Raw genomic sequence first — 13,681 nt, 5'->3', positions numbered from 1 at the left:
TTCAGGTCTATTTGTGTCCCAGCCATTTCAGGAATTAAAGTTTCTTCTTAACGTTTCTTCAGAAAAAAAAAATGAAATGTAGATATGATGTATATATTTTAAAATTATTTTTCTTGGAGTTCCCATCATGGCTCAGTGGTTAACGAATCCAACTAGGAATGTTGAGGTTGCATGTTCGATCCCTGGCCTTGCCCAGTGGGTTAAGGATCCAGCGTTGCCATGAGCTGTGGTGTGGGTCACAGACAGGGCTCGGATTCTGTGTTGTTGTGGCTGTGGCTGTGGCTGGCAGCTGCAGCTCCAGTTAGACCCCTAACCTGGGAACCTCCATATGCCGAGGGCACGGCCCTAAAAAAGACCAAAAAAAAAAAATTTTTTTTTCTTTATAGAAATCAAGTGTCATTAATATAATGGCCATTGTTGGAGCTTCCTGGTGCAAGATTTAGTGTGGTGCCAAGACTTCCAGAGCAAGGTGTGCGCCTCGGGCCAGAGGCAGGAAGGGTTGGGGAGGGGCTGCTCCCCACCCCCACCCCCACCCCACCCGCCAGCTCTGGCCCCACCCTTTGGCCCTGCAGCAGCCTTGACCCTGGCTTCAGTAGCCACTCCTGGAAAGAGCAGTGTTGGTGAGGATGAGGCAGGAGATAGATGGGCTCCAGGAAAGACATTTATAACTGGCCTCTTGTTTACACTTCCCGAGGCAGGAGATAGATGGGCTACTGGATAAACATTTGCAACCAGCCACCTGTCTACCCTTCAAGATAGAAATGTCAACAGGCACAAGGCAAATAACTGGTACTTGTCTTCTGTGAACTTGTTAAACAATGGTAATGACAGCATCGGAAGAGAGGCTGAGCCCGGCCTGGACAAAAGACCAAGAGCTTGTGTACTCCCTATCCTCAGGGTTGGGAGACCTCAACACATGTCCAGAGAGATCCCCCCGACCCCATCAGAATGGGAGGGGGTGCCAGACCATAATAAGTCTAGGTAACCTTCCTGCCATGCTTTGCTTTGGAATCCATCTTGGCCAAAAGATGCGCATGCAGATCAGGGAGGGGCCTGGGTCTGGTCAGGAGTAAAAGGTAAAACAAGATAATTGGCTAAAGGGAAACAAAGACCGGGAAGATCTGCCCCATTTGAGTGGTTTAAGTCACCTCTCTGGTGCTCCTCACTCTGGGGACGCCCACACCCTTGCTCCTTTGGGTGTGTGTTGCTGCTCTGCTTCTGCCTTCGATAAAACAGACTGCTTCTCCGTGTGCTCTCCCACAGGTTCTACTGTGACTCTCACAATAAACTTTATACCTCTTTTCACAGCATTTGCCTCCTTGAAACATTCTTGCTTTCAACAGGGGACAAGAATCAAGGCAGTTCTGCTCTTTTTTTTTTTTTTTTTTTTTGTCTTTTTGCCATTTCTTGGGCCACGCCCACGGCATATGGAGGTTTCCAGGCTAGGGGTCTAATCGGAGCTGTAGCCACCGGCCTACGCCAGAGCCACAGCAACACGGGATCCGAACCGCGACGGCGACCTACACCACAGCTCACAGCAAGACTGGATCGTTAACCCACTGAGCAAGGCCAGGGATCGAACCCGCAACCTCATGGTTCCTAGTTGGATTTGTTAACCACTGCGCCATGACGGGATCTCCAAGGCAGTTCTACTCTTAGTCTCTAGCTGGTCTAGTGATTAGGACTCCTGGTTTTCACCCAGGCTGCCCAGGTTCAATTCCTTCAAGCCATCACCCACTGCTGTCTCTCCGAGATCAAGGCTACTGGGTCCCCCAAGTTCCCTGTGCATCAGCAGACACAGGCCAGGTGCAGGGGCACTGGAAATGGAGGGGACGTTGAGGGGTGACAAAGCTTGCAGACTGGCTTGAGAGAAGAGGGTCACACCCAGAAACACCTGGGGCAGGAGGTCTTTGCCTGGGGCCAGGAGTCCCTGTGAATAATCCGTGAAAACCAGGCCTTTTGACTGTGTGTTCAATTACTTCATTCTCCTGCACAAGCTGGTAAGGCGGGTGACAGTGCTTTATAACAGCCCATAATTATCCAAATATATTTGCATGTGTTTTTCCCCCCATTCTTTCTTCTATGCACACATTTAAATAGCTGATATCAGGCCGTATGTACCATTTGGAAAGGCCTCTTCATTAACTTGTTGACTCTGACATTTTTCTGGGATTTGTTATTTTCATCATGAAACCAAAACTCTTTAGGGACAGACAGGCCCCTGCTACAATGTGTTCCAGGCAGTTCTTCACACACTTTAATTAAATGTTAATAGCCATTGTCCTGTTGTCATTCAATGTAGGATGTAAACAAGTGAACTTAGGTCTGTTTTTTGTTGGGTGGGGGGGCAGGACTGCACCCATGGCATACAGAAGTTCCAGGGGTTGAACTGGAGCCACAGCAGCAACACTAGATCCTTAACTGCTAGGCCACCAGGGAACTCCAGAAATTGATTTCTTAAAGGCAAACCGAGCCCGTATGTAAAATGGAAGTTTCCATCACTCTCTTTTGCACCAAGTCCATGTGAGAGGTGCCCTGGGGAGGAGAAGGCCAGGGCCCACTCCTCAAAACTAAGGTTGCCAGACACAGTAGTGCCCAGTGAAACCTGAATTTTAGATTCACCATCAATAATGCTTTAGTGCAAGTATGTTCCAATGGTATATGTACTATTTGGGACATATTACAATAAAAAGTAATTCATTTTATATTGAAATTCATATTTATCTGGGCTTCCTATATATTTTTTTGGCCATGCCTGAGGCCTGGCATAACAACACTGGATCCTTAACCTGCTGAGCCACCAGGGAACTCCATGGGCATCCTATATTTTTCTTTTCTTTTTTTGTCTTTTTAGGGCCACACCCACAGCATATGGAGGTTCCCAGGCTAGGGGTCGAATTGGAGTTATAGCTGCTGGCCTACACTACAGCGAGAGCAACTCAGGATCCAAGCTGCATCTGTGACCTACACTGCAGCTTACAGCAATGCCAGATCCTTCACCCACTGAGCAAAGCCAGGGATCGAACCTGAGTTCTCATGGATATTAGTCAGGTTCATTACCACTGAGCTGCAATGGGAATTCCAATTTTTATTTTCTGAATAACACTACTTGACACCCAGCAGTCTTTGGATATACAGTACAATAAAGAGTGACTGAATGGCTACAGGGGCCTGGACAGAATCGAGAGGGTTCTTGGGAACCCAGAACTCACAGCTGGTCAGCAGTGCTGGGTGAGAGGGGCAGTTGGAGACAAGACACTGCCTGAGTTGCCTGAGGTCACCAGTCTTCATTCAAGAGCCACCCACAACTGATGCTGTTTTCTGTCTTGACTTAATCCTATCTCATCAGCTTAAGGAAGAGAATGAGGTCACAGCACTTTTCCTCCTCCAAGTTCACAATTGATATCTCCCATCCCACCTGTAATAGCAACGGCACAGGGGTTCCACAAGCTCCTTTTCCTTCCCAGGTTGGCTCCAAGCACCCTAGGAAGTCTTCCTTAGCATGAGGCTGGTCCTGATGGACCACCTTTGGCTGCCCTGGCACGAGCTGCCTGCAGGCTGACATCTGATGGGTGCCCATCAGCTGTGGGAACAAAGCAACTGTTGCCAGCCACCCAGTGGTTCGCCAGGTGCCGAAAGAGGAGTGGCCTTCTTGCCAAAATATCAGCTGCCTCTGTACACTGATGCCAAATAGAAACGCGGAGACAGAGTTGGAGGAAAAGGAAAAAAATAGCTGTAAGAGCCAGGCAAAGAGGGGACACTGCAGGCTAGTACCTCAAGGACTGCGCCCCCCTTGAAGGGGTTAGTGAGGAGTCTTATCATATTCAAGGAGCAGGGCGTGGTCAGCTCACGGACATACTTCTGATTGGTTGCTAATGAGGTCATTGGGAGTCAGCATCTTCAACCTCCTGCTTCCGACCCGATGGGGTCTACGTGCTTGCGGGCAGCATACAGTTGACTTCTTCCGCCCAGTGGAAGCTTCAGCACCAGCAAAACAGCTCCAGGGACATGACTCAGGATATTATCTCTAGTCCTTGAGGAAGAACTAAAGGTCTTTGTTGAAAGGCTAAACTATTATTATTCTGTCTTATTGACTGTTTTCCTTTTTCTCTGTATTTTCTCACTTTTCTGATTAAATTGATTTTTTTTCTTTTTTCTTTTTTTTCTTTTTAGGGCCACAAGCGTGGCATATGGAGATTCCCAGGCTAGGGGTCAAATCAGAGCTACAGCTGCTGGCCACAGCCACAGCCACAGCAATGCCAGATCCGAGCTGCAGTCTGTGACCTACGCCACAGCTCACAGTAACGCCGGGTCCTCAACCCACGGAGTAAGGCCAGGGATCAAACCTGAAACCTCATGGTTCCTAGTTTGGATTCGTTAACTACTGCGCCACAACAGGAACTCCTAAAATGATTCTTTGACTAAAGTTTTTTTATAAACAAAAGGCAGGCAGAGGACATGGGTGGAGATCCACTCTGGGAAAGCCTCACAGTGTCCTGCTCAGTTGCAACCTGGGATGGCCCATGTGGACTGTATGTGTGTGCACACACACCACCCACACACGTATGCACACACCTCACACGCATGCGCACACACGCACAGAATTCAGAAGGGTGGCTGAGCGCCATCAGGAGACAGGTCACATGGGGTCTTGTGGCCAGGGGACAGCTTTGGATTGGGTACATCATTGTAAGTGAGATGGGAAGGAACCCTTGGAGAGTTCTGAGCAGAAAAGTAGCATGAGATATTTTATGTTTTAAACAAACTTTATGGGCCTGTATGGAGAACTCACCATAGGGAGCAAGCTTGCAAAAAGGAAGGCCAGCCAGGAGACCGAGAGAGAACCCAGCGCCAGAATGTTCCAGTCAGAATTCCTCTGTCCGGCACCAAGGCCTTTCTTTGGGGTGGGCTGGTCAGGTTCATCTCAGGGTCAGGGTCAGACTCATCTTGTGCTCTGGTCCAAAGCCTGGGGTGTGGGGTGGAGAGGCTCCCCTGCCCACCACCATCCAGGCCATACAGGCCGTTATCGAGCACTCAAACAAGGGGTGGCCAGTGCCCGGGCTTTCTTCTGGGAAATGATTTAACTGCTCTTCCCTGATAGAAAGCCCTCGACCTGGCTGCATGTCAGAATCACTTGGAGAGCTGCGTCAAAAAACAGCTGAGGGGGAGTTCCCGTCGTGGCGCAGTGGTTAACGAATCCGACTAGAAACCATGAGGTTGCGGGTTCGGTCCCTGTCCTTGCTCAGTGGGTTAACGATCCGGCGTTGCCGTGAGCTGTGGTGTAGGTTGCAGACGCGGCTCAGATCCCGAGTTGCTGTGGCTCTGGTGTAGGCCAGTGGCTACAGCTCCAATTCGACCCCTAGCCTGGGAACCTCCATATGCCACGGGAGCGGCCCAAAGAAATAGCAAAAAAGGAAAAAAAAACAAAACAGCTGAGGAATTCCCATTGTGGCGCAGCAGTAATGAGCCCAACTAGAATCCATGAGGATGCGAGTTCAATCCCTAGCCTCACTCAGTGGATTAAGGATCCAGCGTTGCCATGAAATGTGGTTTAGGCTGCAGACTCTAGTCAGATCCGGTGTTGCTGCAGCTGTAGCGTAGCTAGCCTGGGAACCCCATAGCCACAGGTGTGGCCCTAAAAAGAAAAAAAAAAAAAGGAATAGACTCATCTCCTCTTGCCTTGCCTATTTGCCTCCGCTACCACCAGAAATCAGGCAGGATTAGCAGAGAGACTGACTGACGGAGACAGGACGAGGTTACTGCCAGCCTCAGCTGTTCACATCATGACCAACAGGAAGGAGGGCCAGCAATGAGCAGTCATGGATCGAAACATCTTTTATCCTCTTTCTGTCCTTCTTACCAAATGAAAAATCCCTAGGAAAATAGACAAGAGTGTAGCCCCCACCCCAAGTCATGGAAGCTGAACATCTAGTCTACATTGAAGGTTGACATGGTAGAGGCAGTTTTGGAGGAAAGACGAGGTTGAAGCTTCAAAACAACGATGAGACTGAGTCTTAACCAAAATGATACTGTGTCAGGAATTGATATGAACTGACAAATTACAGATCTGGACTGTGCATCCCTAAGGCAGCCTGTAGTACACAGGAACCTGGAGGGTTTGAAGAGCACAGTAGGAAGCAATTATTGGAAAAATAAAGTCATTTCAGTTATACCTCAGTGAGCTGATATTGCTCAATCAAACTGTTCACGCCACGGTCATCACCAGAAGTCCCAGCCTCTGAGGTCAAAAGGGACCAAGGAGTGATGGTGGAAAAATAGGATTTTGGAAGCAAGAGGGGACTGTGCAGGGCAGCCTAGGCAAGGAATCTGGGATCTACTTTGGTCTATGTGGGTCAGTATTATAACAGGCATGCTCAGTAAAGTCAGTAAAAGAATGTGGCAATAAAGGAAGTTGGTATTTCAGAAAGGACAAGAAAATATCTTACATTAGAACAAGATTTTTTTTCATTTATAATGCTTTTTATTTTTTCTGTTATAGTTAGTTTACAGTGTTCTGTCAATTTTCTACTGTACAGCATGGTGACCCAGTTACACATACATGTATACATTCTTTTTTCTCACATTATCATGTTCCATCACAAGTAGCCAGGCATAGTTCCCAGTGCTATATAGCAGGATTGCATTGCTTATCCATTCCAAAGGCAGTAGTTTGCATCTATTAACCCCAAATTCCCAGTCCATCCCACTCCCTCCCCCTTCCCCTTGACAACCACAAGTCTCTTCTCAAAGTCCATGCATTTCTTTTCTGTAGAAAGTAGAACAATATTTGTTAAATTAGTCAGTTAAATTGGAGTTGAATTTAAAATGTTGTGATTCTGCATTTCCCTGGTGGCTGAGGAGGTTAAGGGTCCAGTGTTGTCACTGCTATGGCTTGGGTAGCTGCTCTGGCACAGGTTTGATCCCTGACTCCGGAATTTCTGCATGCTTTGAGTGCAGTCAAAAATAAGTAAATAAAAATAAAAATAAAATTATGTGATTGCAGGATATTTTTTTCCACTCTTACTGCTGCAGTTGCAACATATGGAAGTTCCTGGGCTAGGGGCTGAATCAGAGCTGCAGCTGCCGGCGTACACCACAGCCACAGCAATGCAGGATCCAAGCTGCATCTGCAACTTATGCTGCAGCTTGCTGCAACACCAGATCCTTAGTCCACTGAGTGAGGCCAGGGATCAAACCCACATCCTCAAGGATACTAGCTGGGTTCTTAACCTTCTGAGACATAATGGGAACTCCTTCGTGACATTTTAAAAATGTATCTTTTCTGGGGTTGCCTCTACACTGGCTGCTGTGCTATTGCCCACTTTCAGGATCAAGTAGGGTGATCTAATGTGTACCCTACATTCCTAGATTTTGGTCTCAAATAAAATTCCCCAAAAGGAAGCAGGTTGCCTTGGTAAGTATCTGATTCTATATCTTACAGCAAAGATAATTAAGGTGGGCCTGGAACACCAATGTGTTGCCGGAAAGTATGCTTTCAAAATGATCCAGGGCAATTTTAGAAGATAAAGGAGCCAGTTGAAAGAGGTGCCCACTGGGCAAATTGTGATGATTTTGGCCTTGGAAAGAAAGCAATAGTTCTCTGCAGAGCCATATGAGGCATGCTATAAAAAAAGGGGGGGAGGTATGTACAAGTTTTTAATGATGTTTACAGTATGTGGAAGAAGCCAGACTGTGTATATTATATTTAATTTTGGTCAACATCAAAATTTCATCATTACAAATCAAACAGCAAAAATATCCACTGTAGGAGCTCCCGTTGTGGCTCAGAGGTAACAAACCCGACTAGTATATATGGCATCACTCAGTGGGTTAAGGATCCAGCATTGCTGTGAGCTGTGGTGTAGCTCATAGACATGGCTCAGATCCAGCATTGCTGCTGCTATGGTGTAGGCCAGCAGCTGCAGTTCCGATTCGACCCCAAGCCTGGGAACCTCCCTATGTTGCAGGTGCAGCTCTAAAAAGAAAAAAAATAAAATAAAATAAAAATATCCACTGCAATCCTGGGGGGGATGCAGGATCTTATCAGCTGTACTCAAGCGATGAAAAGTCACGGGAGATTTTACTATTACCAAAAAAAAAAAAAAAAAAAAAGACACAGGCTTAAGAAGTCCAATTATCTCCATAGTGACTCAGCCTAGTAAAGACCAACTTAGGATGAATCATCCTGGAAATCGTTCTGGACCCCTGTCCTGGGCAATCATATCCCACCAAGAGTTCAGCCCACGGCAGCTCAGTGTGAAGTGGCCTGAGAGAATGGTTCTGTGCCCCTGGGTTAAGAGGGGTGCATTTGTGGTGTCGGGATTGAAAGCACATACAAGCTCCTGGGCTCTGTTTTGAAGTAAAAGATTTTTCCTGGAGTTCCCGTCATGGCGCAGTGGTTGACGAATCTGACTAGGAACCATGAGGTTGTGGGTTCGATCCCTGGGCTTGCTCAGTGGGTAGGGGATCCGGCATTGCCGTGAGCTGTGGTATAGGTTGCAGACCCGGCTCAGATCCCGTGTTGCTGTGGCTCTGGTGTAGGCCGGAGGCTACAGCTCTGATTCGACCCCTAGCCTGGGAACCTCCATATGCCACAGGAGCGGGCCAAAGAAATAGCAAAAAGGCAAAAAAAAAAGATTTTTCCTTTAACCTCCCAGGCCTCCCCTCAAGTTTCAAAAGGGTGACTCAAGAGTTAATGATGAGGAGGTACTGGTACAGCTAAAAAACTAGGTAAAGCCATTCCCCTTATGCTGCACTCTCACTAACTCACACTAACCTGCTTCTCATAAATGGTTACTTGCTGGATTACCTTTCACAGATTTCTTCTTTTGTGTTTACAATCCCATCATGCACATGGTAGTTTTTCTCCCCTGAAACACTTCCTAACGCCCCCTTCCCTTTGTGAGCATCTTTACTGAAGACAGAAGGTCAAGGGGAATAACTCCAGCAGCTGTCACTGGACCAGAAGTTGATGTCGGCCTTGATGCCTCTGAAATCATCTACGCAGGAGGAAAAATGGCAGCACCCCAGTCCTTATCAACAGCCCTGTTTTTTGAGCTAAACATATAAGACCCCTTGCCCTTCTCTCTCAAGGGAGGACACAGTTTTGAGGACATTAGCCTTCTGTGGCCTCCTTTGCCGGCAAAGCAATGAAGGTGTTCTTTTTGCTTCACCCCAAACTCTGTCTCTGAGACTTAATTGGTGTTGATGTGCAAAGGCTGGATTTTGGCTACAGGATGTAAAGAAGAATCTACCTGAGTTGATACTTTGGTGCTAGGTAGATTATCTGTAATAATGAGTTATATTCTACTGTTTCATATGTACTTCATTTCAGATGTTTAAAACAGGTAAGAAAATCTGTTACATTTCTGGGTCTGTTTTATTAGATTCATAAGAGTCGCTAAGGAGTTCCCTGTGGCACAGCATGTTAAGTATTTGGCATCGTCACCGCAGCGGCATGGCTCACTGCTGTGGTTCAGATTTGCTCGCTGGCACATGCCGAAGGCATGGCCAAAAAAAAAAAAAAAGGAGTTGCCTAATGGTTTAGGATGAGATTTGACTTGGGAATAAGACTACTTGGCAGTGGGTGGGTATTGGTGTATTTAAGAGAATCAGCTAAATTAAATTTGAAAGTATAGTTTGAGATGTCCAAGGGATTTGATCAATTAAGTACAGAAGTGGTATGAAAAAATTAAGAGGAAGATTTAATCTGTAAAGCCCATGGTTAATTGAAAGTTAACCAAAGAACAAGTAGAAACAAAACCTCTTTTCTTTCTTTCTTTCTTTCTTCCTTTCTTTCTTTCTTTCTTTCTTTCTTTCTTTCTTTCTTTCTTCCTTCCTTCCTTCCTTCCTTCCTTCCTTTCTTTCTTTCTTTCTTTCTTTCTTTCTTTCTTTCTTTCTTTCTTTCTTTCTTTCTTTCTTTCTTTCTTTCTTTCTTTCTTTCTTTTTTTAATGGCTGCACCCATAGCATGTGGAAGTTCTTGGACCAAGAATTGAATCTAAGCTGCAGCTGTGACCAATGCTACAGTTGTGGCAATGCAAGATCTTTTAATCCACTGCCTGGACCAGGATCAAACCACACCTCCAAAGCAACCCAAGCCGCTGCAATCAAATTCTTAACCACTGTGCCCCAGCAGGAACTCTGCAAGACCTTGTTATGCAAAAACTACTGTATGTATTAATAGATAACAATATTTTAAGTTGAGACTTTAGGCTTAAGAGGTATGAGATATTTAAACTTGATACTTTAATCAATTGAATAGTAATTAGAACATAAATAACTCTTGGTGTGTTACTTATGGCCAAAATCCCCTTTGGGAAGAATTTTGTGAAGAAATAGAAAATCTGAAAAACCCTATAACAAGTAAGGAGATTGAATCAATAATCAATAATCTCCCAACAAAGCAAAGACCTGAAGCTGATGGCTTCACTGATAAAGTCTACCAAATATTTAGAGAACTATTATCTATCCCTCTAAAACTTATCCAAACAGTTGAAGGGAAAGGAATGCTTCCTCATTCCATAGACCAGCACCACCCTGATACCAAAGTCAGATAAAGACATTACAAAAGAAGAAATGTTGGGCCAATATCCCTTATAAACGCTGATGCAAACATTCTCAACAAAATCCTAGCAAACAAATTCAGCGGCATATTAAAGAGATTATACATCATGACCAAGTGAAATTTATTCCTGCAATGCAAGGATGGTTCAACAAAAATCAATGTAACATACCACATTAACAGAATGAAGGACAAAAACCACATGATCAATTTATGCAGCAAAAGCATTTGAAAAGTTCAACACCTTTTCACAAATAAGCACTCAGTAAACTTGGAGTAGAAGGAAATTTCTCAACATAATAGAAGCCATATATGAAAAAGTCACAGCAAACATACTTAATGGTGAAAAGCTGAAAGCTTTTTCTCTAAGGTCAGAAATAAGACAAGGATGCCTACTTTCACCAATTGTATTCAACATAGTACTAGAAGTTGTAGCCAGAACAATTAGGCAAGGAAAAGAAATAAAAGGCTTCCAAATTGGAAAGGAAGAAGTAAAATTATTTCAGTTCATAGATGACATATAATTATGTTTAAAAACCCAAAGTTTGCACAAAAACTTGTTGGAGCTAATAATAAATGAATTCAACAAACCACATGATACAAAGACAACAGACAAAAGTCATTTGCTATACACTAACAGTAAACAGTCTGAAAAGGAAATTATGAAAACAATTCCCCTTACAATAGAAACAAAAATGATAAAATACTTAGGAATGACCTTAACCAAACTGTTGAAAGACCTGTACACTAAAAACTACAAAACACCGCTGAAGGAAATTAAAGACATAAATAAATTGAAATACTTCCCATGATCATGAATTGTAAGACAATATTATTAAGATGGCACAACTACCCAAAGTGATCAATGCAATCTCTATCCAGAATCCCAATGACTTTTTTTTTTTTCTTTCTTCCAGAAATAGAAAAAGCCATCCTAGAATCACTTGAAATCTCAAGGAACCCTGAACAGCCAAAAAGACCTTGAAAAAGAACAAAGCTGAAGGACTCATACTTCCTGGTTTCAAAACTTACTACAAAAGTACAGTAATCAGGAGTTCCCGGAGTGGTGCAGCAGAAACGAATCTGACTAGGAACCATGAGGTTGCCATTTTGATCTCTGGCCTCACTTAGTGGGTTAAGGATCTAGCATTGCCATGAGCTGTGGTGTAGGTCACAGGCACGGCTCAGATGCCACTGTGGCTATGGTGTAGGCTAGCAGTTGCAGCTCTGATTCAACCCCTAGCCTGGGAATCTCCATATGCTGCAAGTACGGCCCTAAAAAGACAAAAAGACAAAAAAAAAAAAAATAATAAAAAACTACAGTAATCAAAACAGTGTGAATACCAGCTTTATGCTTTAGGTAATAGACTACTACTTAGACTCTATATATATTTAGACCATATATATATAAAATCTATAACCAATGGAGTGGAATAAAGAGCCCAGAAATAAACCCTTACATATATAAGATCAAATGATATTTGACAGAGGTGCCAACACCATTCAATCAGGAAAGAACAGTCTTTCTAGCAAGTATTCCTGGGAAAACTGTATATCCACATGCAAAAGAATTAATTTGGACCCTACCTAACACCACATTCAAAAATTAACTCAAAATGGATCAAATACCTAAATGTAAGATCTAAAATTACATAACTCTTAGAAGAAAACATAGGGCAAAAGCTTCACAACATTGGATTTGGCAATAATTTTGTGGATATGACACCAAAGGCATGGGAAACAAAAGAAAAATGGACAATTTGGACTTTATGAAAATTCAACATTTTGTGCATCAAAAGACAATGTCCTCAGAGTAAAAAGGCAACTCACAGGATGAGTGAAAACATTTGCATCATATATCTGATACAGGATTAATATCTAGAGTGTATTGAGAACTCCTAAAACTCAATTACACACACACACACACAAAACCAACCCAATGCAAAAATGGGCAAAGGTTTTTAATAGACCGTTCACCAAATAATAGATACAAATGTCCAATAAACACACGAAAGAGTGCTTCAAGCTGCTAAATCATTAGAGAAATGCAAATCAAAACTACAAGATACCACCTCACACACACTGCTATGTCTACTATTGTTGCTGAAACTTGGCCTCTGTCCACTAGTGACAAATAGAAACTCGGACACAGGGTTTTGGGTAAAGGAGGAAAAAATAGCTTTTATTGCTTTGCCAGGCAAAGGAGGCCACAATAGGCCAAGGCCTTAAAGACTGCTCCCTCCCTTGGGGAAGAATTGCAGAGTCTAAATTATAGTCTAAAAGGAGAAAAACAAAAAAATAAATAAATAAAAGGAGAAAAACAGGGTTTCAGATAAGGATCAGGATTGGGACAAATATGCATTTTTCTTTTTTTGGAGGAATCTTAGTCATCAAAGCCGGCAACAGGAGAACTTGGCATGATCCTGGTGGTGGTTTTCTGGGTTATTGCCTAGAATAACAGTACTTGCTAAAAGGGCATATTGAAGAGAGATTAGAACAAACTAGGAAAGTTCCTGGAAAACATCAGTGCTAATAATCTTCAACCCGCAGGCAATTGTGCTCAGGGTACTAATCTTTAGCTTATGGGTGATAGTGTTTAGGGTGCAATCCATCACAGAGAAGCACAAGGAAAACCTCCAAGCTGTTCAATTTTAAAGTGTTCATTTCTAAAAGAGGCATAAGAAAGATAACTTTCCTCTGAGGTGTATAAGATGCCTCATCATTATGTGTATCCCTTGAGAAGGAATCAGGATCCTGCCCCAAGTCTGTCCTATTGTTTTTTGACTGTTCCCCTCTTATTTTGCCTCCCCTTCCTTCCCTGATCAGCAACTGTCTGAACCTGCCCCCTTGGAACTTGGGGAAGGCCATGGAGGCTGAATGAGGCCCATTTCCTAAAAACAAGAAATGGGGGACACAGAAAACCTTTTGTGCCCAGGAGCCCTACAGGGCTCTGCTCAGTTACACTATTAAAAAAAAAAAAAAATGCTGGTAAAGTTGTGAAGAAATTGGAAATCTTGGAATTCTTGGGCACCATTGGTGGGAATGTAAAATGGTACACATTCTGTGGAAAACAGGATGCCAGATCCTCAAACATAGCAAAATGAAATTAACATTGTATG

At 43.9% G+C, this 13,681-nt stretch overlaps 1 protein-coding gene across 16 annotated transcripts in view; it reads left to right on the top strand.

Annotated features, from left to right (window-relative positions):
- CFAP221 (cilia and flagella associated protein 221) overlaps window positions 1-11,894 on the top strand; it is a 97,464-nt gene extending 85,570 nt beyond the window's left edge. For 4 of the 16 annotated variants that reach the window (XM_084999646.1, XM_021075446.2, XM_084999648.1 and 1 more), the window contains one exon: window positions 387-1,308. The gene's annotated coding sequence lies outside the window, so the exon portion shown is untranslated. Of the gene's footprint in view, window positions 1-386; window positions 4,153-9,967 lie in introns of those variants that run through there. The other 12 variants (XM_084999647.1, XM_021075445.2, XM_021075447.2 and 9 more) reach the window with 6 other exon arrangements.
- The last annotated feature ends 1,787 nt before the right edge of the window (window positions 11,895-13,681 follow it).

Source organism: Sus scrofa, chromosome 15 (genome assembly GCF_054392235.1).
Source record: "Sus scrofa isolate SSC_HxYL_T2T_F1_AM1 chromosome 15, Sscrofa_HxYL_maternal_Yorkshire_Landrace_v2.0, whole genome shotgun sequence".
Taxonomy (NCBI): domain Eukaryota; kingdom Metazoa; phylum Chordata; class Mammalia; order Artiodactyla; family Suidae; genus Sus; species Sus scrofa.
This window is presented reverse-complemented; position numbering and strand designations above follow the sequence as displayed.